General features: G+C 40.6%; 1 long non-coding RNA gene across 1 annotated transcript in view; it reads right to left on the bottom strand.

Annotated features, from left to right (window-relative positions):
• Window positions 1-9,921: 9,921 nt before the first annotated feature.
• Window positions 9,922-26,882, bottom strand: part of LOC109551223 (uncharacterized) — an 87,926-nt gene continuing 70,965 nt past the window's right edge. Inside the window, exon 3 of the long non-coding RNA XR_012325687.1 lies at window positions 9,922-10,110. This is a non-coding gene — a long non-coding RNA (uncharacterized lncRNA). The remainder of the gene's footprint in view (window positions 10,111-26,882) is intronic.

Here is a 26,882-nt window from a genome sequence, read left to right as displayed (position 1 = left end):
AAAGAAAAGGAAAACGTGTTCAAACAAAAACTTATATATGAATGTTCATAGAGCACTATTCACAATAACCAAAAGGTGGAAACAACCCAAATGTCCATCATCTGATGAATGGATAAACAAAATGTGGTATATATATATAATTCAGCCTTAAAGGAATAAAGTAATGATACATACTACAACATGGACGAATTTTAAAAACATTATGCTGAGTGAAAGAGGTCAGACACAAAAGGTCACATACTGTATGATTCCATTATATAAAATATTCAAAAGAGGCAAATTCATAGAGACAGAAAGCAGATTAGTGGTTACTAGAGGCAGGAGGAAGGGAGATGGGGAGTGATTGTTTAATAGGTACAGCTTTTTGGGTAATGAAAATGTTCTGTAATTAGATAGTGGTGATGGTTGATTGTGAAAAACTTAACATAAAATGTGCATGACTTGTACACCAAAAACTACAAAATATTGTTAAGAGAAATTAAAGACTTAAGTGAGTAGAAAGAAATACTGTCTTCTGGGTCAAAAGATTCCATTTAAGATGTCATTTGTTCTAAAAATGACCTATATATTCAATGCAAGATTTCTTAGCAGCAGAACAATTGACATTTGGGCCAGATAATTCTTTGTTGTAAGAGGCTGTCCTGTGTACTGTAGGATGTTTAGTAGCACCTCTGGCCTCTGTCTACTAGATTCCAGTAGCACCTCCTAGTTGAGACAACCAAAAATGTCTCCAGATATTGCCTAACATCCCCTTGGGCATAAAATCGCTTCAGTTAAGGCCCATCGGGGACTTCCCTGGTGGTACAGTGAATAGGACTCTGCGCTCCCAGTGTAGGGGGAGCAGGTTCGATCCCTGGTCAGAGAACTAGATCCCACATGCATGCTGTAACTAAGAGTTCGCATGCTACAACTAAGGAGCCGGCGTTTTGCAACTAAGGAGATTGTGAGCTGCAACTAAGGAGCCTGCCTGCTGCAACTAAGACCCAGCACAACCAAATAAATAAATAAATAATAACTAAAAAAAAGAAACTCAATGATTCAATACAATTCCAGTCAAAATCCCAATTGTAGAAATTAGCAAAGGTGATTCTAAAATCTTGATAAAAATGCAAAAGACCAGGCTTCCCTGGTGGCGCAGTGGTTGAGAGTTCGCCTGCCGATGCAGGGTACGCGGGTTCGTGCCCTGATCCGGGAAAATCCCACATGCTGCAGAGCGGCTGGGCCCGTGAGCCATGGCCGCTGAGCCTGCGCGTCCGGAGCCTGTGCTCCGGCAACGGGAGAGGCCACAACAGTGAGAGGCCCGCGTAACGCAAAAAAAAAAAAAAAAAAAAAAAATGCAAAAGACCTAGAAAAGCTAAAACAATTTTGAAAAAGAACACAGTTGGAAGACTTACAGTATCTATTATCAAGACTTTTTCTAAAGTCATGAAATCAAGACATTATGATATCAGTAGAATGATGATCAATGGTACAGAATAAAGAGTACAGAAATAGGCCCACAGAATCATGGCTAATTAATTTTTTACCAAGATTCCTAGGTAATTCAATGGCGAATGGATAAATTTTTTCAACAAATGGTGCTGAAATAATTGGATATCCACACGAAAAAAATTAACCCCAATTCTTACTTCATAGCATAAAAAATATCAATGTGAAACTGATCATAGACCTCAGCGTAAGAGCTAAAACTATAAAACTTTTGGAGGAAAAAGAACCAAGAGAGAGAATCTTAGTGACTTCGTATAAGGCAAATATTTCTTAAATAGAACCAAAAAGGCAGAACTATAAAAGAAAAAAAATAATAAATTGGATTGTATTAGATTTCTAAGGTGCCAAACAGGGTGGCTTAAAACAACAGAAATGTGTTTTCTCACACTTCCGGTGGCCAGAAGTCAAAAATGAAGGTGTGGCAAGGGCCACACTCCCTTTGAAGTCTCCAAAGGAGAATCCTTCCTTGCTTCTTCTAGCTTCTAGCTTCATATATATATACATTATATATGTAGTGGTATCTCACTGTGGTGGTTTTTTTTGTTTTTTTTTTGTTTGTTTGTTTTTTTGCGGTATGCGGGCCTCTCACTGTTGTGGCCTTTCCCGCTGCGGAGCACAGACTCGGGACGCGCAGGCTCAGCGGCCATGGCCCACGGGCCCAGCCGCTCCGCGACATGTGGGATCTTCCCGGACCGGGGCACGAACCCGTGTCCCCTGCATCAGCAGGCGGACTCTCAACCACTGTGCCACCAGGGAAGCCCACAAGGGGGGACATTTTTGGAGTGCTGGAAATATTTTATATCATGATGTGGCAGAGATTATATGACTATATACATGTATCAAAACTCATCTCACTATATACTTAAAATTGGGTATATCTTATAATATATAAATTATATCCCAATAAAGCAAGACCCATCATTCTGAAACTTCAGAGCCCTGGGGCTTCCATAGAGAAAAACAGGTAACATCTAAAGGCTTGAGAATCAGGACAGCATCTGACTTTTCAAGAGTCTTTCTGGAATCTGGAAGGCAATTGAGAAAGGCCATCAAAATTCTGAAGAATTTTATAGTCAGCTAAACTATTAACCAAGCTTGAGGGTAAAATACAGCTTTTTTCAGATGTAGAAAGGTTCAAATAAATTATCTCCCACTCATCATTTCTCAGGAAGTTATTAAAGAATGTGTTCCACCAAACTGAGGGATTAAACCAAGAAAGAGAAGGAATCAAAGAAGCAAGGGGTTGAACACAGAAGACAAATAAAAGAATACATAGGAAAGTAGTGATGAGAAGTTCTAGGAGGATAGATGAGTCTCGGGCATACAGAGAACCTGTCCAGACTGAAGCAGAAGAATGAAAAGCTCCAGAAGAATGACTTCAAGAAAAAATGTACCTGGCCTTCCCTGGTGGCGCAGTGGTTAAGAATCCACCTGCCAATGCAGGGAACACGGGTTTGAGTCCTGCTCAGGGAAGATCCCACATGCCGCGAAGCAACTAAGCCCGTGCGCCACAACTACTGAGCCTGTGCTCTAGAGCCCACGAGCCACAACTACTGAGCCCACGCGCCACATCTACTGAAGCCCAAGTGCTCTAAAGCCTGTGCTCCGCAGCAAGAGAAGACTGCGCACCGCAACGAAGAGTAGGCTCTGCTTGCCACAATTAGAGAAAGCCTGCACGCAGCAACGAAGACCCAACACAGCCAAAAATAATAAATAAAAAGAAATTTTAAAAAAAAGAAAAAGAAAAAATGTACCTGAAGAATTTGAGTACATTAGCAGACATTTTTCTGTAATGTCAGAGTTTGAGAATTAATCAATAATAGGTATCTGGAAAGCTAAGTAATAGAGAAAATGAAGCAATTACTACTTCCAGGGAAAACAATAAGTTGCCCAACTTAAATAACTGTACACTAAGTAACTCAGTAAAAATACTTACACAGCCATAATGTAGACATTACATATTAATTTAATTAAAAATAGCAATATAGGGTAGGATTTTTAGCACCTTCACTAAAATAGTTCCAGTTTTCATCTTGAGGATTGCTTTCCAAGTGACTGTTGACTGTCACTTCTCACTAGTGTCAAAATGTTTGTCCCTCCAAGATTCTACTCCCCACTCTAGTTTTCTTTTTTCTGCTGTGAGGCTGGAAATCAGATGATCAAGCTTATTTTATTGTGTTAAGTTGGACTATATAAAGTATAACTTGCATAAGGTTTACTACATGGTTATGGGGACATTCATATTGGCTTACTTGGAGCCTTTTTTTGTCTTTGTGACTGTGGATAAATTCCTAACCTCTCTGTGGGGGAAATAACAGGACCTATTTCAAGGGTTGTTGTAAGGATTAAAAGTGGTCAAGATTAATTTAAGGTAGATTTAATATAATTCATTTATTTTTTTTCATTAATCAATTTTTAAAGTTAGTAAAACAAAGTAATAAATCAATATGCTATTCTTCATTACCTAATTTGTAATAATGCAATGTCATGAATAGCCAAATCATAAGCTATTTGTAAAGCAGGGAATATGATACCAGTCCTGATATTTCTTTGGTCAAATGTATCTACATGTCTGTTTCAAACTCTGAGGTTTGGCTTCTGATATATTTATATATCAGATATATATTATATATCTGATATATCCCAGATATTATATATCTGATATATTGGGATATATATATATATAATATATATTATTTATATATATATAAATAAGTCTCAAATATAAAAATGAGAAATAGTGCCATTATTTCATTAGACATTATGATAAAACTTTTCCCATGATTTAATGAAATGGAAAGATATAGACTGTAAAAATTAACTGATCTGGCATGTAACATACAATTGTATTTTTGTTAATGAGAAATAGGCAATAATAAATAAGATGAAATAAAGATGAGAATTGATTAAAATTAGAATAAATATTTTATTATATGATTTCATAAAAATAGTTTTTAACTATCTTACTGAATAACACATCAAATTTGAAATTTAATCATGTAAAAACTTGGTTTGTTTAGCTAGTGTGTCATGAAAAATTTGGTGACCCTGGAAAATATTATAGTTACACCTAAAATGATCAACTACTTTGGTGATTCCAACATATTTCTTTCCTGCTAATGACCTGACTTTGTGATGTGTATTGAGAATAGGTAAAAATAATTATATTTAAGTATTTGAGAAACTATTGATTAGTATTTTTGAAAAGATGCTCTCTGTGCTTCTTTTCCTTAAAGTAAATGCTTTCTTTGATAATTCTTAGGGGACAGAAGAAGGCTTAATTACACCACCCCACTATACCACATATTATTCAGACCATAACAGCATGAGCCAAAATACTCCATTTCTAAAGCCAATTTTCACGCTTCACAGAAGTATGTAAAAGATAAGGAAAGACTGGTTCCTTGTTAATCGTTGAAGGAGACTTCCTCTTTGTTCGATGTCCTAGACGATATTATTCACCTGGTGATGCCAAAAAAGTCAGATTTGGGAGGAATAATGGGTATACCTTTCTTTTTGAAAAGTTGGAGAAGAGTTATCGTGAACACAGGTACTTTCCTAAGCAGGTTAGTTTTAGGAAAGAGGACACATAGAAGTTGAGGATGGGAATGTTGATTTCCTCAAAGCTATACATAATTAAGCACGTCTCGGAAAGCATTTTGCACTCCCAGTGGTATGAGAACCCTCAGTTTGAAGGCGGTTAGGGTAAACTGAAAAATGGTTCAACGTGCCTTAAGAAAACATTGCCATCTAGTGGCAACTATTTCAAGTCGTAGACACAAGGACCTAAAGGTTCCCTTGACCCTTTGAAGGACACCTCTGATTCAGCCCCAAGTTGCAAAATAACTTTCATGTATATTGTGTGTTACACCGTACATCGTGCTTTCTACATATATTGTTATTTAACATTCCAAGTAAGCCCTTGAGGTGGTGATGCTATTTCCTTCTACAGATGAGGCAACTGAGGATCAGAGAGGGTAATTTATCCAAGGTCATACTGCTGTTTATTCATTCAAGATCCATTTATCAAGCACCATTACATGATGAGCATTACTCCTGGCTTGGAGTAGGGGCATGGATTATGAGTGAACTCAGAGATGACCAAGACATGATGTCCTTAAGTCATTCCCCATCTAGTGGTAACATGGAATTATGAAAGCTGGGGTCAGGGCGTGCATCGAGGACTGATGTTTGTCAGTGTTCTTGCCACTACATCATGATACGATAAATGCGTTCCGAGGGGTCCTGGAGTCCTTACAGTACAGGATGAAGTCCGTCACACGGAAAGGTGGTTTCCAAGCAAAATGACTCACTGAATTAAAATGTCAGCTGAACAGAGTGCCTGCCCTTCCCCCCCGCTTCTAATCTGCTGCTTGTAATCTGCTATGGGCTTGGAAACCCGATGAGGAAATTTATTTAAAGGGTATTTAACATGAAAGTAAATGACCTGAGAGAAAATCCCAGAAGCTCCCTGAAGGGTGTTGTGTGTGAGCTTTAGAGTATAGCCTTTATTACATCTGTTTTGGCCACTCCTGGGACTTTCTTAAGATGTCCTCTCTGAGTCGAAGCCAGGCAGCAGAATTAGCCGGTGAGTTCTGAGTGGGCAGAGTTATGGTCAAATAGATAATTGTGCTGTAATGAGCACAGTGAGTTAGGAGAAACCCACATCCCTTATCAAGGCATGCCTGCCTCCCCAGCCTTGTGTTTAGGATCTCTCCCCTAGCTTAGCACACTGAAGAAATGGACATTAGTTCTGTTTTTTGAACATTCCAAGTTCTTGCCTAACTCAGGCCTTTGTAACATTTCTCTCTCTCCCTCACTCTTCACAAGGCTGGCTCCTCATCTTTTAGGATTCAGCTTAAATGTCACCTTCTCAGAAAACTCTTCCCTAACCATTCTACCTAATACCTAATATGATAACTAATATCCACCTTATCTATGCTCTCTACCAGCACCCACTTGTGTTCTAAAAATGTCCTGTAGACATTTTTCTACATGAATTGAAGCTGTAGCACTTACCACCTTCTAATATAAACATATTTGCTCTGTTATCTTTATTGTCTATCTCTTCCCATTAGAATGTAAGCTTTTCGAGGACGAGTGTTTCATCTAGTTGGCTCTTCTCTGTATGCCCACCACCTAGAACAGGACTTGGCAGATGGTAGGCGCTCAGTAAATATCTGTGAATGAATGGAATGAAAACTCTTTTCCCCTTTGTCTCATGTAGCTATTCTCAATAAACACAGCCAGACTGGCCTGGTTTTCTTAAATAGATTCTGACAGTTTTACTTGGCAGCTCATGAAGCAGGACTGCTATGGGCCTTTGTTCCAGGAAATGGACTTCAAGTTACCTTCCCAGGGCCCACGCTTCTCTGGGACATTAGTTCTCTGGGAAATCAGCATTAGGCAGGTGTGTTAAATAGTGTTTCCTAGGTCTGTACTGCCACATCATTCGTTAACTCTCTTGGGCAGGACACTGGATAATGAGGGCAGGGTCTTGTTCAAATATCAGGTTAGCTCTCCCCCATTCCTCACCACAAGCTGCACCCCCATGATCAGCTGGTTCTCCGGCCAATGTGCAGCAGATCTCACCACGGTAGGGTGGGCCTGGAGAGAGTGGAGGTTCTAGCCCTGTCCCATTCCTGGACTGCCAAGTTCCTCCCCTGCTGGTATTAAGTCAAGCATGGGGATGTCTTGTGAAAAGAACAGTATATATAGTGAAGGGCTGAAAAATACACTGCTGAGTCACCGACTTCCATTGAGAGCCTGGGAGTGAGGAAGGAGCAAGTCTCTCAGCCCAGTGATCTCAGGAGGCATTCATGAAGGTCTGATTTATGTACAGCACTACCCTGAAGGTAGCAGTGAAGAATCCCTATGCTGCCCTCTTACTTAAAGGGAACCAGGTTGGGGCTGAATACTTCCCTCAAGAAGGAAACACCAGCCAGCACCCTTGAGCAGCTAGTCTTCCTGACAGAGTTGCTTGCCTCCCTGATATCCACTGCCTCACTCTCTATTCATCCTTCTGGACTCACTCTCTTTCCAGCTTCTTCCCATACCCTCTCATCCTCCCTTACCACAGTCCACCTCATGCAGGTCTTTCTGTTCTTGAATGTTACAGGTATTTTGAGCCCCCAGACCTTTGCACGTGCTGTTCCATCTCTACTCCCATAAAAAAGACACTAAGCTAACATCATCTACTTATCTTTTGCATTTCAGCCCCTTACTACCTCCTGTCTTCTGTTTTCACGTATAGAGTGACCCAAATTACGTTTGCCATTGTGATCAAAGATGTATCTGTTTCTAGTGGCTTCTCTGGTGGCACAGTGGTTAAGAATCCACCTGCCAATGCAAGGGACACTGGATCGATCCCTGGCCTGGGAAGAGCCCACATGCCACAGAGCGACTAAGCCTGTGAGCCACAACTACTGAGCTTGCACTCTAGAGCCTGTGAGTCACAACTACTGGGGCCCACGTGCCTAGAGCCCGTGCTCCACAGCAAGAGAAGCCACCTCAATGAGAAGCCCACGCACCGCAACGAGGAGTAGCCCCTGTTTACTGCAACTAGAGAAAGCCCGCGCGCAGCAGTGAAGACCCAGCACAGCCAAAAAAATAATAACAACAACAACAAAGATGTATCTGTTTCTAAATGTAGAGATTAACGTAGAGAGAATTGATACCTTGTGATTGAATCTTCTGACTTCCTATCCAAGAACACTACTGGCCTTTCCTTCTGTTCAAATCTTTTGTGTTCCTGAGGAACATTTTTTTTTTTTTTTGGTACGCGGGCCTCTCACTGTTGTGGCCTCTCCTGTTGCGGAGCACAGGCTCCGGACGCGCAGGCTCAGCGGCCATGGCTCACGGGCCCAGCCGCTCCACGGCATGTGGGATCTTCCTGGACCGGGGCACGAACCCGTGTCCCCTGCATCGGCATGTGGACTCTCAACCACTGCGCCGCCAGGGAAGCTCCTGAGGAACATTTTAACGTTTTCATCATATAGGTCTTGTGCATGTCTTGGTAAGTTTATTCCTGGGAATTTTTCTGTTTTTGTTGCCACTATAAACAGTGTTTTTTCCACTATACCTAACTGATTGCTATTCGTTTACATAAAAGCTATTAGTTTGTATACATTAATTGCAATCTTGTTTTGTTTATCATGGATTTTCCATTTGGGGCTCTTGGGGTTTCCAGATATATAATCATATCTATCAATAGTGATACTTTATAATTCCTCCTTTCCAGTTTTGACACCACTAATTCCCTCTTCTTGGCCAAATGCATTGACTAACACATCTAGAACAATATTAGATAACTGTGGTGACAGTGGACATCTTGTCTTGCTCCTGTATCTAGTGAGAATGCTTCCATTGTTTCCCCACTGAGCATGAAGCTGGCTTTTTGTTGTCCATAAATCTCTGGAATCTGTCTACTTCCCTCTATTTCCACTGTCATCTTAGTCCAAGACACTGTGATTTTTCACCTGTAATAACCCCCAATTTTCATTTTCATTCTTGCCCTGACCAGTTCACTCTCCACACAACAGCTAGAGTTGAAACATAAAAATCTGATTGTGTTGTATCTCTCTTAAAACTCTCCAGTGGCTTCCCATCCCTTTTAGAAGAAAGCCTAAAATCCTGAATGTGACCCACAGGGCCCTGTGTGATTTGACCTCCGCTCATGCGTTTCCAGCTTCATCATGTACCTTCTCTTCCTTACCACCCTCCTGCTCACAGAGACCTTTCAGTTCCTTGAATGTGATAAGTATCTTCTCCCTTCAGACTTTGCACATGCTGCTCTGTCTCTACCCCTTTGCTAGGCTACTATCATACTACTTACTCTTTGAATTTGCACTTTTCACTGACTTTCTCAGGAAAGCCTTCCCTAACACGTTAGACCAGGTGTTATATATCCTCATCGCACCCTCTCCTTTTCTTTCACAATCCTTTTCACCATAGCACACTTACATATAACTATTAATAGAATTTTATTGTCAGTCTCTCCTGCTGGATTGAGAATTATGCTAGTGCCTAATACATTGCCAGTTCTCAATAACTACTTGTTAGATAAATAAATGAATATAAATTATTCAAAATGTATTAAAGATATAACGATTGCCTCTCTTTGTTCTTATATAAGAAATATCTCAGGTTCTGAGACTGCACAATCAGTGATTGGTGTATTTGCAGGAGAATATGGGATAATATAACAGCAAACAGATTAGAAAGTGGGGACATGTTGTTATACTAGATAATAAAGAAATTATCAAAGACTATTGAGGTCATGTCAAAAGGGCTCCAGAGCCAACTTGAAGATGCTCCCAATGGCCAAAGATGGAACAATTTGTGTAAGAAAAATAACTACAATAGATTAAAACACATCAGATATGTTTACCTCTTCTGATACTAAGAAAATAAAAATAAAAACTCACAGTTAGGGCTTCCCTGGTGGTGCAGTGGTTGAGAGTCCGCCTGCCGATGCAGGGGACGCGGGTTCGTGCCCCGGTCCAGAAAGATCCCACATGCTGCGGAGCGGCTGGGCCCGTGAGCCATGGCCGCTGAGCCTGCGCGTCCGGAGCCTGTGCTCCGCAACGGGAAAGGCCGCAACAATGAGAGGCCCGCGTACCGCTAAAAAAAAACAAAACAAAACAAAACAAAACTCACAGTTAATCTCCTAGAGGATGGTAAGGAATCAGCTCATTCTTTTGAAAATTGTTAATAAAGAGAAAAAAATCAAGCATTTATTCTGACTTTCCTGTGTTATGCTTACCTATGGATAACTGAATAGTTAATGAGAGGTAGTGTCTTTTTTTAATGGATATATTCCAGCTAGTAAATGAAGAAAATGATAGAATTAGAATATCACGGGTTTATTGCCTAAAATGAATTAATGGTTCTAGGCAATTATTAGCAATGACTGATCACATCATTATCCGATACTTCAACCAAATAGAAGGATACAATGCAATGTATAAACATGTCTTACAAGCCTCTGGGTCCAACTACCCATATACAGGAAATAAAGGGGAAAGAGGAACATGTTAAATTATACCATGGGTATGCAATGAGCAAAGTCCAGGCTCTGGAAGACTTCACAGGATAGAAGACTTGATTTCCTCTACATAAAGTTGTGAGACAGAGAAAGAGAGATGGAAGAGCACTTACAGATTTAAAGACGTAAAAGGATACATCAACCATTGCACTGCATGGACCTTGTTTGGATGACTGGCTACTTGAAGAGCTTAAGGAATTATTAGGGTTTTTTAGGCATTATAATGATATTGTGGTTAATATAATTTTTTAAAAGCATCCCTATCTTTTAGAGATACATAGGAAAATATTTACAGATGAAATGATATGGTATCTGGAGTTCGCTTCAAGTTAATGCTGATGGAGAGAGGGAGTAGGGATATAAATGAAACAAGATATGCTCTGATTTGATCATTATTAAGACTGCTTGGTGGGTACTTGGGAATTCATTACATGAATCTGCTACTTTTGTATATGTTCAAAATTTTCAATAATATAAGAGGTAAAAAAATTAATAAAGAAAGGGACAGGGCTTCCCTGGTGGCACGGTGGTTGGGAGTCCGCCTGCCGATGCAGGGGACGCGGGTTTGTGCCCAGGTCCGGGAGGATCCCACATGCCGCGGAGCGGCTGGGCCCGTGAGCCATGGCCGCTGAGCCTGCACGTCCGGAGCCTGTGCTCCGCAGTGGGAGAGGCCGCAGCGGTGAGAGGCCCGCGTACCGCAAAAAAAAAAAAAAAAAAAAAAGAAAGGGACAACATTACATCTGGGCTAATGCCTAGATTCTAGGAGGCATTTTAAAAAGAACACAACTCTGATTGTTGAATGTCTAAATTTTGACAGTTTGAGGCTTGAAAGAGCAGTCGTGTCTCACTGGCTGTGGGGAGCCAGGAGCAGAGCTCACTTCTTCGAAGCCCAGGGCCTTCTGTCCTGCTTACACCCAGATGATCCAGCTGGCAGGAACAGCATGAAATGACAACTAATATTTATTCCATTTGGGGATTGTCTTGTACTACTTGGATTTCCAAGAAGAAACTTGGATATGGGGCAATCCTTTTTCACTCAAGCCTTTAAAAATTTTGCTCCCTTTCCAGCACTGTCACAATAATGAGCAGCAAAATTCACGAGAGTAAATTAGATTTTTCTGAATGGAGGAAAAGAACACAACTATTCAGTGTAGATCAGTGCTGTTCAATAGAACTTCCTACGATGATGAAAATGCTTTGTATCTCCACTGTTTAATGTGGTAGCCAGAAGCCAGAGATGACTACTGAGCACTTGAAATATGGCTAGTGTGACTGAGGAAACAAACTTTAAATTTCATTGAATTTTAATTTGTTTAAATTATCCTCCAGTGACTAGCAGCTACTGTATTGGAGGGCACAGTTTGACTCTATGTAATGTCTATAGTAATTGCTTCCTTAATGCTTTCTACTATTAACTCAATCACAAAAAATGCTTTATCTTTTCTAGCTAAACAGGTCAGTCAACATTAATTTTAATAGATATTCTTTTCCTATTCCTATCTCCATTCCTGTATTTAAAAACAATAATAAATGGAGAGATATACCATGTTCTTGGATTGGAAGAATCAACATTGTGAAAATGACTCTACTACCCAAAGCAATCTACAGACTCAATGCAATCCCTATCAAACTACCAGCAGCATTTTTCACAGAAGTAGAACAAAAAATTTCACAATTTGTATGGAAACACAAAAGACCCCGAATAGCCAAAGCAATCTTGAGAACGAAAAACGGAGCTGGAGGAATCAGGCTCCCTGACTTCAGACTATACTACAAGGCTACAGTAATCAAGACAGTATGGTACTGGCACAAAAACAGAAAGATAGATCAATGGAACAGGATAGAAAGCCCAGAAATAAACCCACGCACATATGGTCACCTTATCTTTGATAAAGGACGCAGGAATGTACAGTGGAGAAAGGACAGCCTCTTCAATAAGTGGTGCTGGGAAAACTGGACAGGTATATGTAAAAGTATGAGATTAGATCACTCCCTAACACCATACACAAAAATAAGCTCAAAATGGATTAAAGACCTAAATGTAAGGCCAGAAACTATCAAACTCTTAGAGGAAAACATAGGCAGAACACTCTATGACATAAATCACAGCAAGATCCTTTCTGACCCACCTCCTAGAGAAATGGAAATAAAAACAAAAATAAACAAATGGGACCTAATGAAACTTCAAAGCTTTTGCACAGCAAAGGAAACCATAAACAAGACCAAAAGACAACCGTCAGAATGGGAGAAAATATTTGCAAATGAAGCAACTGACAAAGGATTAATTTCCAAAATTTACAAGCAGCTCATGCAGCTCAATAACAAAAAAACAAACAACCCAATCCAAAAATGGGCAGAAGACCTAAATAGACATTTCTCCAAAGAAGATATACAGACTGCCAACAAACACATGAAAGAATGCTCAACATCATTAATCATTAGGGAAATGAAAATCAAAACTACAATGAGATATCATCTCACACCAGTCAGAATGGCCATCATCAAAAAATCTAGAAACAATAAATGCTGGAGAGGGTGTGGAGAAAAGGGAACACTCCTGCACTGCTGGTGGGAATGTGAATTGGTACAGCCAGTATGGAGAACAGTATGGAGGTTCCTTAAAAAACTACAAATAGAACTACCATATGACCCAGCAATCCCACTACTGGGCATATACCCTGAGAAAACCATAATACAAAAAGAGTCATGTACCAAAATGTTCGTTGCAGCTCTATTTACAATAGCCTGGAGATGGAAACAACCTAAGTGCCCATCATCGGATGAATGGATAAAGAAGATGTGGCACATATATACAATGGAATATTACTCAGCCATAAAAAGAAATGAAATTGAGCTATTTGTAATGAGGTGGATAGACCTAGAGTCTGGCATACAGAGTGAAGTAAGTCAGAAAGAGAAAGACAAATACCGTATGCTAACACATATATATGGAATTTAAGAAAAAAAATGTCATGAAGAACCTAGGGGTAAGACAGGAATAAAGACACAGACCTACTGGAGAACGGACTTGAAGATATGGGGAGGGGGAAGGGTGAGCTGTGACAAAGCGAGAGAGACGCATAGACATATATTCACTACAAAACGTAAGGTAGATAGCTAGTGGGAAGCAGCCGCATAGCACAGGGATATCAGCTCGGTGCTTTGTGACCGCCTGGAGGGGTGGGATAGGGAGGGTGGGAGGGAGGAAGATGCAAGAGGGAAGAGATATGGGAACATATGTATACATATAACTGATTCACGTTATAAAGCAGAAACTAACACACCATTGTAAAGCAATTATACCCCAATAAAGATGTTAAAAAAAAAAACAATAATAACAAAAACTGTGAGGATTTTGATTTACCACCTTTTCCACATATCCTCCAGGAGACAAATAGATGTACACAATATCGCTAAAAGGGATTATCTAATCCACACCTTCTATGTTACATAATTTATTCATTTTACAAATATTTAATGAGCACCTACCCTGTGCCAGGCACTGTACCTATTGGTGCTGTGAATATGTTGATTGTAATGGATGCTGTAGTGTGCTGCCATCCTTCAGGACCAAGGCACTCATTCTCCCAGGAGCTGGGGGTGTTGGCTGCCAACAGCTCTTAGCTGAATCCATCTCCAGGAATTACCTGAGACTCAAGCAACTGCCTTGCCCAAGTTTACTGTCCATCCGTAGGGATAGCACACATCCAGTCTATACGGACGTATGAAGTAGACCCACTCACTGGAAGCTGTGACTACTCTGAAAGGCCATCCTAAGCCCAGAGTTTCCTGTGGGACCAACTGAGGCCTTTTGGCAACCATATCATAGTTCAACTTCTTCAACTTCTTCCTCTGCCTAACCCAAGCCCCCACAGTTTTTCCCAAGTGCAAATCTCCATTTCAGATAGACTTGGTTTCTGCCCTCATGGAGTTGACAGTATTCTGGCAGGGATGAAGAAACTGATATCAGAGAGATTTAAGGACTAGCTTAAGGACACACAGCTGATTCATGGTAGAGCTAGAAGAATCCATTTTCCTGGCATTCAATGTAGTGCTCTTTTTACTGTACTATGTGGCATTATAATAAAGCATGTTGCATTAGGAAATCACAACATTATTGGGAGTGGTACTAAGAGAATAAGACATCTTTCTAAAATGTTATATTGAACAATGGGCCAATTAATTTTCACTCGGAGCAGCACCTCTCTCCTTTCAGGGAAATGCTTTCCTCTCCCTCCAGATACAGTATCCTAATGGAAGTTACCAGCTTCTTAAGTGATCCATATTCCTTGACCGCATGGCTGGTTGAGAGGTTGGTACTAATCATGGTAGCTTAGCCATTGTTGGTCCATGGATGGGCACATGACTGAAGCCAGTCCAATCCCAACTGTTCCCCAGAATTGTTCTTAAACTGGAGCTGAGCAAGCACTTTCATCCTAGTTGGAATATATTAAGAATGTGTGTAGCGGGATCTAAACTCATCTTAGGGAGATGAAGATCTCCTTATTTTGGGAAGAGGTTTGAGAGAAAAGAGGCTTTGCTGCAGAGGGAAGAGAGGAGAGAGGCAGGCAAAATCCTGACGGCAATTTTCGTCCCTCTTTCAAGAGTGGCAAGGCCAGTGCCAGCCCTGCTCTACCCATGACTTGGTTATTTGAGCCAATGATTTTTTTCCTTTTTGCTTAAGTCAGCTCATGATGGGTTTCTATCCTGTTTTCCTACCACCTTAGCAAATTGATTCCTCTTTTCCATTTAATCTTGTCATTTGTGTTTTGCATACCCATTTTTATATAGCTTGTATTCTTTAATGTACAACTTTGTATTCTGCCTTTTACTTGCTGTTACTTCATATTTCTCTACAGTTGACATAATGGCCACAAGTTAATAATTCTAAGTTAATATACCACAGTCTAGCAGTTTCCCAACTGTAGAATATTTAGATTGTTTGCTTTTATCCCCTTGTTACTGTATTTAACATTACAATGACCAACTTGGTGTATGTAGCTTTATTCTTCTATTGAATTAATTATTTTCTTAAAAAATAAATTTATTCATTTTATTTATTTATTTTTGTCTGAGTTGGGTCTTTGTTGCTGTGCGCAGGCTTTCTCTAGTTGCGGTGAGTGGGGGCTACCCTTCGTTGCGGTGCACGGACTTCTCATTGCAGTTGCTTCTCTTATTGTGGAGCATGGGCTCTAGGCGTGTGGGCTTCAGTAGTTGCAGCATGTGGGCTCAGTAGTTGTGGCTCACGGGCTCTAGAGTGTAGGCTCAGTAGTTGTGGCACACGGGCTTAGTTGCTCCGTGGCATGTGGGATCTTCCCGGACCAGGGATTGAACCCGTGTACCCTGTGTTGGCAGGCGGGTTCTCAACCACTGCGCCACCAGGGAAGCCCTGAATTAATTCTTAAGTTAAATTCCCAGGAGGGGGATTGCTGAATCAAAGATGACGAACACTGTCATGGTTTATGTCACAAAAATAAGTATTTTTACATTTCAGAAAAAGTTTAGTTAGTTGTCAAGTTTAAAGGAAATGTCAGTCTTTAATGGTGAGAGCCTTGAGTCACTTCCTTCTGACTAAATTTCCATCACTTGGCTCTGCTTTCAGGGCCCATTGCTGCTTGTTGCTCATCTAGAACTCCTAGGGAGGGAGGAAGAGCCTGAGGCCACAGCAGCTGGCTGTGCTGGGTTTTTGCTCTGCCCAGGAATGGAGCTCTGAGGTGTGGTTTAGGGTTCTCATGAAGGAAAGGGAGGGCAATGGAAGGGACTGGAAGCATGTCAGGAGGGGCTTTCAACATACCAAGTTCTCCCTACCCACAGCCAGATTCAGAATCTCATCAAGGCGAACAACCCTCCACAAGAGATTCTGGCACCAAGTTCCTAATAAATCCTCTCATTTTATTTTATTTTTGTTTTGTTTTGTTTTGCGGTACGCGGGCCTCTCCCCACTGCGGCCTCTCCCGCTGCGGAGCACAGGCTCCGGACGCGCAGGCTGAGCGGCCATGGCTCACGGGCCCAGCCGCTCCGTGGCATGCGGGATCCTCCCAGACCGGGGCACGAACCCGTGTCCCCTGCATCGGCAGGCGGACTCTCAACCACTGCACCACCAGCGAAGCCCCTAAATCCTCTTATTTTTATCTTCCCATAGCACTTTGGGTTTTTCCTTCATTGAGCTTATTATTATTGCAAATTATTAATTATGTAATTCATTGTTCCATTCCTGGTAATGTAACTTAAGTATTAATTCTTAAGAGGGCATTAACCTAAGAATTAATTCAACAGAAGGAGAAAGCTACATTCACTGAATTGTCTTTAAGTTCCGTGAGAGCAGAGATGTGTGTCCTTTTCATTCACCCCTGTATCCTAAGCCCCCCAAACGGTGCCTGAACATAGTAGACACTGAAAAAAAAATTTGCTGAATGAATAAATAATCAAATTAGCATAATAAAAGAAACCAAGTGAACTATGTTTCTTAAATTTACTTGATCATGGAACCATTTTTTCAAATCCAAGTTAACATTCTAAGGGACTCACTTGGGAAATGCCAGTTCCATGTATTAGGGAGAAGTATCAAGAGAAGGTGAACATAAGTAGTCCTGTGTGTTCCACAGGAATTTTGTGTCCCTCTGAACTCTCCTGTTGAGGTGCTGCACGCACTTGGAGTACAACAGAGACAAACCCTAGTGATTTGACTGACTTGAAGGGAATTTTGTTGAAGCAAGTTGAGTGCCACAGCACTTTGATAATCAGGTGGAAATTTAATAGTTCTAGTTAATGTTGTTTTGAAAATTCGTAGCTTGTGGATCATTGAACAGTTTTACAGGCCAGTCCCATCACATTGTTTTAGAAGACATCTCCAACATGCTTCTTTGTAAGCATTTTCCCAGTACTGACATATACAGTATTGAAGTTAAATGAGTCTTCTGCATATTTTAAAAGATTAACAAATCCAAATAAAAAGATTAATTAATTCACAGAGTCTTTCTCTGACTATAAAAGTGAGAAATTATTCTGGTGTTGAGTCACTGAGTATAAAGAGCTCTAGATTAGGAACCTAGATTAGTTGAGACACATGGTTCTAATTCCAGCTCTGCTCCCAAAGAACCTGCTTGATCTTTCTGAGCTGAGCCTCAGGGACCCCCTCCTATAAAGTAGGAGATTGAATTTAAAAGATTGTAATATACCTTCCTGCTCAGATAGCCCATGCTGCTTATCTGAAAGCACATTTAGTCTCTAGAAATGGCATAAGTAGCTGTGAACAGGAAGAACTGGTTGATAGTCATTGCCGTGGCTACTACAGCCTCCAGGACCATTACAGGGAAGTAGATGCTAACATGCAAAGTTCAAACTTCAGGACTTAAACCACAATTGTTCTTTGGCTGAGTGATTCAAATGGTTCTCACAGGACAGGTTGAGTAAGGTCCACTTACAGTTAATGCTGGCTGAGAAGAAAAGTGAAGTGTGATGAAAGATACACTGAAATTAACCTGAAGCAGATCCTTTGCTATTTGCAGGTCTCTAGTAGGACCACTTCACTTACCAGCTTTGTTCTGTGACCTTGTAAGTGTCTCTTGAGCTTCCAGCACTGGATTTTCCCCTCAGATACATTTCCCCTGTACTGCTTATCTTGTAAAATTAACTACTGTGTTACAGATGCATGAGCCAAAGCTAATTTTATAAGAAACTTGAGTGAGAGGAAATCAATCTTTCAAGGTCCCTGAAGTCCTGAGATCATAAAGAACGGGCTAAAGAAGTAGTTTTAGGCATTTTGCTTTTGATTTCCTTCTTAGTTTCAGTTTTCTTTTTCTGAAACTCTGTCCCCAGAACTTCCATGGCATATATAGATGCTCATAAACAAAACAATGACTAATACTATGCTGTTAGAAAGGTCACAGCCCTTGCAGCCAGCAGCCGCTGCCAGCCTGGCTTGTTAGTGGAAATTTACAAATGATAATGGGGCTGCCACTTTAGCTTTAAGAGCTACTCCCACTTGGGGACCTGAAACTGTGTAGTCACCAAAACAGCAAAAAGTGGTTAATTCTTTGATTTACTGCAAGGAGCCCTATTGATCAAGTTCATTTAAGGTTACTTATTTTACACGTTATCAGAATTTGGCAACCATACACACTTCAGCACTTACAAATGGTCAGATTTAATTATTGTTGAGTTACAAAATCATGTGCTATGCCCATCAGTGTAAAACCAATCTTAAAGCATGTGCAAGCTTAAAATTCTAAGAATTGTTTTCAGTATCTCTCCTGGTTATGAGATTTTGTGTGTGTGTTTTTGTTATGTAAAACTCAAGTCTAATGACTGTTTTGAAAAGATCTAGGCAAAGGGTCATGACAACAATTCAGCTATTTAGCACAACTCTCTGTAAACAAATCACCAGAGAAAGGCTTAAAGTGAGGTAATAATTCCGGCTCATTGTCAGTGAATAAACACCAGGCATCTATAGACATGTTTAATTAATTCCTGCACTCTCTTCAAATACAAATTAATACAAAATAGCATTTTGTGACTTGAAGGTAATTGTTCACAAATGTATAGTTTAAGAGTGGATTTAGGTATGGAACATGCAAGACTCTGAATAAATATTTTTAAATAAACATTTATTTCACAGAAAAGGCTGATGAAATGGAGAATAAATGATGGTAAGGGAGACACAAGTAACAACAATGCAAGCCAACCATGTCCTGCTAGAGGTATAAACAAACCCCCCTCTTAGCACCCCCTTTGGAGGGGCAATGTAAATCAGATGGGAGGACAAGCTTCACAAAGAAAGGCAAATGATTCTGAGTTCTTTTAGGAAGATGAGTACTCTTTTGATTAATAGAGGAAGGGGAAGCAGGGGAGGCATTCCAGTTAGAGGAACATCAGACGCAGGGACTTCCCTGGTGGCACAGTGGTTAAAGACTCCAGGCTCCCGGGCTTCCCTGGTGGCACAGTGGTTTAGAGTTCGCCTGCCGATGCAGGGGACATCGGTTCCTGCCCCGGTCCGGGAGGATCCCACATGTCGCGGAGCGGCTAGGCCCGTGAGCCATGGCCGCTGAGCCTGCGCGCCGCAACGGGAGAGGCCACGACAGTGAGAGGCCCGCGTACCGCAAAAAAAAAAAAAAAAAAAAAAAAAAAAAAGACTCCACGCTCCCAATGCAGGGAGCCTGGATTTGATCCCTGGTCAGGGAACTAGATCCCACATGCGTGCCACAACTAAGAGTTTGCATGCCACAACTAAGGAGCCGGACTGCCGCAACTAAGACCCGGCACAACCGAATAAATAAAATATGAAAAAATAAATAAATTTAAAAAAAAAAGAGGAACATCAGAGGCAGACAGGAGTGAAAAGCGCTACCTGGGGTAGTCCTGGGTGAATGGGAGTGGCAGAATGTGGGGCTGGAATTGGGCTAGGGACTCATTTTGAGCATTGTTGAAGGTTAACCTAGAAGTGTGAATCTGTCAAAGAAAGATAATTTTTTCCATTTTGTGTCTTCATTTTTTCAAATTGAAACATAAAAATATATACATTATAAACATTAAATATTGTGAAAAGTAGTGAAAAACACTGTGAAAAGTAGAGAGTATCTCATAATTCCACAACCCCAGAGAGAACCATCGTTAGGGCAAATGGGTATTATTAAAGTTTTAACACGTATTGCTAAATTGCCCTCCAAAAAGTCTGTATCTATTAATACTTGCACCAATAATGGATGAGGTTGCTTATTTTCCCACATATTTGCCAACATTGGGCATTTTCATTCTTTTTAATCTTTGCCAATCTCATAGGAGAAAAATAACATTTCATTCTTGAGCATCTTTTTTGTTTTGGCCATTTGATTTTTTTCGCCCCTAATTTTATTTTTTTAATTATTTTTTTAAATATTTATTTATTTTGGCTGCACCGGGTCTTAGTTGTGGCACGCAGGATCTTCATTGTGGCATGTTTTAATTGTGGCATGCAGGATCCTTAGTTGCGGCACATGGACTTCTTAGTTGCAGCATACGGACTCTTAGTTGTGGCATGCATATGGGATCTACTTCCCTGACCAGGCATCGAACCCGGGCCCCCTGCATTGGCAGCGTGGAGTCTTATTTACTGGACCACGAGGGAAGTCCCTCACCCCTAATTTTAAATGCTTCCTTTATCATAACTCACCAGTGCATCTCCTGCACCTAGCCATACGAGGCACCCAATAAATGTCATGGAATAAATAGGAATGATGTATTGCTGCTCTTTTGAAGAGAAAAATGGTATGATCATATCTGGGCTTTAAGACCATAGTTCTGGTGGCATTATGGAGAAAGGACTGAGAGCAGAAAGCTACTGAATTCAGAGTATAGTTAGAAAATCATTAAAACGTTCCAGGCAAGAAAATGATGAACGCCTTACCTAGGGTAGTGCCAATGGGGATGAAAAATGGGAATGGATACATGGAGCATTACAGGAGTGGAATTAAAGTAACTTGGTATCCATTTAAGCAGGCAAGAAGATGGAAGACAAGGAGGTAATAAAGAAGCCTGGGGTTTCTAGCTTGGGTTCTTGAGTGGATTTTCATACAGTTAATGGGAATATGGTACCCATGATGAGGAACAACTTTTTTGAAGAGAGTTGTGAATGAGTTCATTTTACATACTAAGTGGGACCTGCTTCCTTCTATTCTATTTATGACTCTGTTCTCATTCTCATAATTGCTTCAATTATGATAGTGTTCTATCAGTTTCTTCTATTTCAAACTTTTTTTTTTTTTTTTTTTCTTTTTGCAGTACGCGGGCCTCTCACTGTTGTGGCTTCTCCTGTTGCAGAGCACAGGCTCCGGACGCGCAGGCTCAGCGGCCATGGCTCACGGGCCCAGCCGTTCTGCGGCATGTGGGATCTTCCCGGATGGGGGTACGAACCCGTGTCCCCTGCATTGGCAGGCAGACTCTCAACCACTGCGCCACCAGGGAAGCCCTATTTTGAACTTTTGATTTCCACTTTTCCACTGGAGTTCTCTGCCTAAAAGCATGTTCAAGTTGCCCCTTTCCTCAACGACACCATTATTATAGTCTCTCCTTTATTACCCACACTGACCCAAACTTTTTTTTTTTGGCCACACTGCCCAGCATGTGGGATCCTAGTTCCACAACCTGGGACTGAACCTGTGCCCCATGCAGTGCAAGTGCGGAGTCCAACTGGACTGCCAGGGAAGTCCCACTGACCTTTTTTTTCAACCACCACTTATGCATACATTAATTCATTCACTTATTTAACTAATATATATGGAAAACTTTCAATATGCCAGGACGCTTCTACATGATGGGGAACATCAGTAAATAAAAAACAAAAACCCCTGCTTCCTTGGAGGTCACATGCTTACTCTACTTACCCATTATTTCCTTTTCATCTGCTTCCACCATTGTCCTGGAATTGTTCTTCTGAAAGTTGACACTGATTTCAAGACGGTGAAATCCAAGTGCCATTTCTTGGTCTCTTTGACCTCTCTGCAGCACTTGACATTGTTGACAGATCTCTATTTCTTTAGCTTAACTCTTGTTATCTTCACTTCTTCTGCTTTTCTATTTCCTGGGATATTTCATTTATGTTTCCTTCTCTGCCTTTCTTCCATTCTTTTCTCCAGTCCTTCCTATTCATGTTTTAAGGACTCACTCTCAAATATGACATTCTAACTTGTACTGTACCAAGTTTACACATAAACTTGAGTGTATGTTTTATCTAGACCACTGTTTCCTAAATGTGTTCCATGGATCAGAAGTTCTTTGGGTTGTTAATAGATGTTATATAAGAAAGAGTTCTGTGGTCAAATACTTTCGGGAAAACACTGGGGTAAACGCTGGGCTTCTCCGTGGCAGTACTTCTTAGAGCAATTAACGTGCCAATGAGAATTATGCATCACCTACAGAATGAATGTGTCTCCCTCATGTCTTTGAACATAGAACTTAAAAAAAATTTTTTTTTAAATTAATTTTTATTTTTGGCTCTGTTGGGTATTTGTTGCTGTGCATGGGCTTTCTCTACTTGCGGCGAGCGGGGGCTACTCTTTGCTGTGGTGCGCGGGCTTCTCATTGCAGTGGCTTCTCTTGTTGCAGAGCATGGGCTCAGTAGTTGTGGCACATGGGCTTAGTTGCTCCGTGGCATGTGGGATCTTTCCAGACTAGGGCTCGAACCCATGTCCCCTGCATTGGCAGGTGGATTCTTAACCACTGCGCCACCAGAGAAGTCCCAGGACCTTATTTTTGAGTTGAAATTTGTAGGAGTTCTGTAGAACACACTTTAGGAAATATTATATTAGACAGTAGGCTCTTTGATGCCATGACCTTATCATATATATTTGTTCACGTATTCCCTAGAGAACTCTGAAGAATGCTTTGGTGTCAGTAGGTATTCAATACAATTCAATAGGCAGAGATTAAGTTGAGGGCATTCCAAGTGCAAAAGTGAAAGGGCAAGAAAGCATGGGTCATGTTTAGGAATACTTAGTTCAGCTAAGCCACAAATGATGAGAATTCTATGAACAATTGTATGCCAACAAATTAGATAAATTTGATGAATCAGATAAATTCCTACAAAGACACAAACTACTACTACTAACTCAAGAAGAAATAGACAATTTGAATAGATCTATAACAAGTGAATAGGTTGAATTAGTAATTAAAAAGAAACACTACCCACAAAGAAAAGCCCAGGCCCAGATGGCTTCACTACTGAATTCTACCAAACATAGATACAATAGGTACAATCAAGCATGATGTCGGAGGAATTCAGATTCTACCCTATCAGTAATGAACTGCTGAAGGTTAGGAGAGTTGGATAATCTAATATGGGCAGGGTTAAATTCCTCTTTCCAAACAGAGATGCTGCTGAACCACCTGTGTCATCCACACTCCTGAGCTGGTCCAGAACCAGGTTGGCTCTGAATCTACCATGCACAAGGTTCTATGACATTTACTGCTTGACTGAACATTGAATATTAAGGCTGTGAGGTAGTCCAGTAGTTCTGAGCTGGAATAAATATTCTAAACCAAGAATCACCAGCAACAGACAACCACCTGTCTAGAAATTAGTGAAAATAGGTTATGAAGTGGGCAGCTTACTGCTGTCTCAGGAAACTGGTGTCACTTTGGCCAAATCAGGCCAAACTTGCTTTCACAATCTTTAGTAAGGAATCAAAGCTACTCAGAAAAACATGACCAAAGTTCATGTCACACCATGGCCATAACCATCACCCCAAATTGTCTTACATATTATAAGACCCCAAAATGCACTTCTTCCCCATCCCTCTCTATTTTTAATTCCATAGAAATACTTATTAAAAACATGAACACAGAAAATCTTCTTATCTCACAAAATTATCTTACTTCTGTAAGATAACATCGTCTTACTTCTGTTAAAGATATTACCAGGCTGTTATCTTGTTGATTCCAGATCTTCAGCAGGGCAAGAACAAGACTCTGATACTCAGTCAGCAGTCATCTCCCTTTGAGCACATTCAGTGCCCGTTGGTATGACTTTTCCTTCATGTTATTTTCACTATATCTCTTTTTATTTTTTTTTTTGCGGTACGTGGGCCTCTCACTGTTGTGGCCTCTCCCGTTGCGGAGCACAGGCTCCGGACGCGCAGGCTCAGCGGCCATGGCTCACAGGCCTAGCCGCTTCGCGGCATGTGGGATCTTCTCAGACTGGGGCACGAACCCGTGTCCCCTGCATTGGCAGGCGGACTCCCAACCACTGCACCACCAGGGAAGCCCTTCACTATATCTTTCTGCTTGGCAATCCCTACGGAAAATCTAGTGTTCCATTTCCCCTATTATCTTAATTCATTCATTTACCAAATATTTATTGAGCATTTTCTGTGTTCCAAATGCTGACCTAGGTTCTAGGGATTCAGAAATGTACAAAGTCCCTGTCCTCATGGAGCTTGTGTTCTAGAGAAGGAGGTAGATGCTAAGCAAACAGATATGTAATGGTGGCGGTAAGTGCTATATAGAAAGGGTCAAGGGCTAGAGGATGACTAGGTTGGCAGGGTAGTTGGTAACCAGGTCCCTCAGAAGTCATCACATTTTATCAGAGACCTTAAAGCAAGAGGAAACTGTAGATATTTAGAGGAAGGGTATTCTGGACAGAGGGAACAATAAGTACAAAGGCTCTGAGATGAAAATGTGCTTGGTGTTTAAACAATAGCAAGGAAGCCAGTATGCAACACAGTGTACAGGGGAGCTTCTCGGGAAAAGACGTTAGAGAAAAGGTTGGGGGGAAGCAGGAGAGCAGATCGTGAAGGCCTTGTAGGCTACAATACCAGCACTAGGAACCCGTTGCAGGGTTGAGAGTAGGGGAGCTACATGACTGATTTAAATTTAAAAAGGAGCATTCAACCATATGATCCAACAATTCCACTCCAGGGTATATATCCGAAGAAAACAAAAACACTAATTTGAAAAGATACATGCCCTCCAATATTCATAGCAGCATTATTTACGATAGCCAAGATACGGAAGCAACCTAACTGTCCAGCAACAGATGAATGGATAAAGAAGATGTGGTGTGTGTGTGTGTGTACACACACACACACACACACACACACACACACACACACGCACACACAAAATGGAATTTTACTCGTCATAAAAATGAATGCAATTCTGCCATTTGCCACAATGTGGATGGACTTAGAGGGTATTCTGCTTAGTGAAATAAGTCATACAGAGAAAGACAATATTCTGTGTTGTCACTGATATGTGGAATCTAAAAAATAAAACAAATGTATATAACAAAAAATATATTTATATAAAGGAGCATTCAGCCTGCTGTTTGGAGAATAATCTGTGGGGAGCAAAACCGAAAATGAAAGTAGGGAGACCATTGGACAGTGCAGTAATTGGAAAGAGATGATGGTGGCTCACACAAGGAAGATGAGATGAGGAAGTGAAGACGGATTCATGATAGATTATGAAGGTACAAACAACAGGACCTGCTAATGACCTGGATGTGGGCTGTGAGTAAAAGCCAGGAAACAAGGATGAGTTTAAGTTTTTGGCCTAAAGCCACTTACTGAAATGGAGACTACCAATAATGGAACACATTTTGGTGGGGGAGGAGGCATGGGAATTGAGAATTCTTCACAGGACATGTTAGAGTTGAGATTCTTATTAGATATTCAAGTGGAGATGTTTGTGTAGGAGTTGGATATAAGAGCCTATATATAAATCAGAGGAATGGTCTGGGTTGAAGATCCAGTTTTGAAGTCAACAGCATTTCAGAGGTATAGAAAACCACAAGGTAGGATGAGGTTACCTAGAGAAGGAGTGTGGCTATGGAAGAGACAAGAAGGGAGCTGAGAGCTGAACCCTGGGACACTCCAACAGTTAGAGTCTGGAGCTGGAGGAGAATCAAATGAGGGTGGTCCTGGAACCCAAATAAAGAAAGTAGCTCTTCAAGGAGAGAATGATTAACAACAGTGTATTTAACACTGTTGCTATGTACATTAATTTGATATGATGCCATATATTAAAGTCGCTGGATTTTAATATAAAAAATTCTAGATTTATAAGAATTAAGCATGATCAAAAGCAAGGATAAGCATATGTACCAGGTGTTTTGGGAGAGTATTAGTTTTCACCCATTTTTTCAAGAATAATTAATAACATTCCTCTTCACTTTCAAAAGTATTCTAATTTAAATAATAAATTATATGATCCTCCTAACTATAGCGAAAACAGAATTTGTGGCAAATAGTGTTTTTAGGAATCTGTGCTTCAGAACTATCACAAGTAATGGCTCAATAGAATTTTGTTAAATCAAAAAGGTTTTGCTTTATTCTAAGAATCCTAGTTCAGGACAGTTTCTGATCTATACTCTATCTCCTTTTTCAAATTCTCCAGGTAACAGTGTGTTTCATAGGACACAGAATTTTTTTGATTCTTCCTTCTTTTTTCCTAATTTCAAACATAAAGCATGCTCAATGAATAAAACATCATAAATACAGAAGAGTATAAAGGAAGAAAACTCAACCATAATTTCACCTACCAGAAAAGTGCAGTTATTATTTTTTTAAACAACAGCAATATTATAATGTCAGCTTTTCTTACTTATCTGCATGGAAGATCATAGACTTTTTTAAATTAAACATTTTTTTTAGGTCACTTTAGATCCATATGCCGCCGTAATAAATAACACAGATTGATCCTATGAACCCTTCGCCCACTTTCCTCCAATGTTAACATCTTGCAAAATTAGAGAACCAGGATATCGATACTGATAGTCAAGATATAGAACACTTCCATCACCATAAGAATCCCTCAAGGCGCCACATGTGCTTTCTTCCTGCCCCTACCCCCTCCTTAGTCCCTGTAATCACTAATA

The sequence above is a fragment of the Tursiops truncatus genome, chromosome 14 (assembly GCF_011762595.2).
Source record: "Tursiops truncatus isolate mTurTru1 chromosome 14, mTurTru1.mat.Y, whole genome shotgun sequence".
NCBI lineage: Eukaryota > Metazoa > Chordata > Mammalia > Artiodactyla > Delphinidae > Tursiops > Tursiops truncatus.
This window is presented reverse-complemented; position numbering and strand designations above follow the sequence as displayed.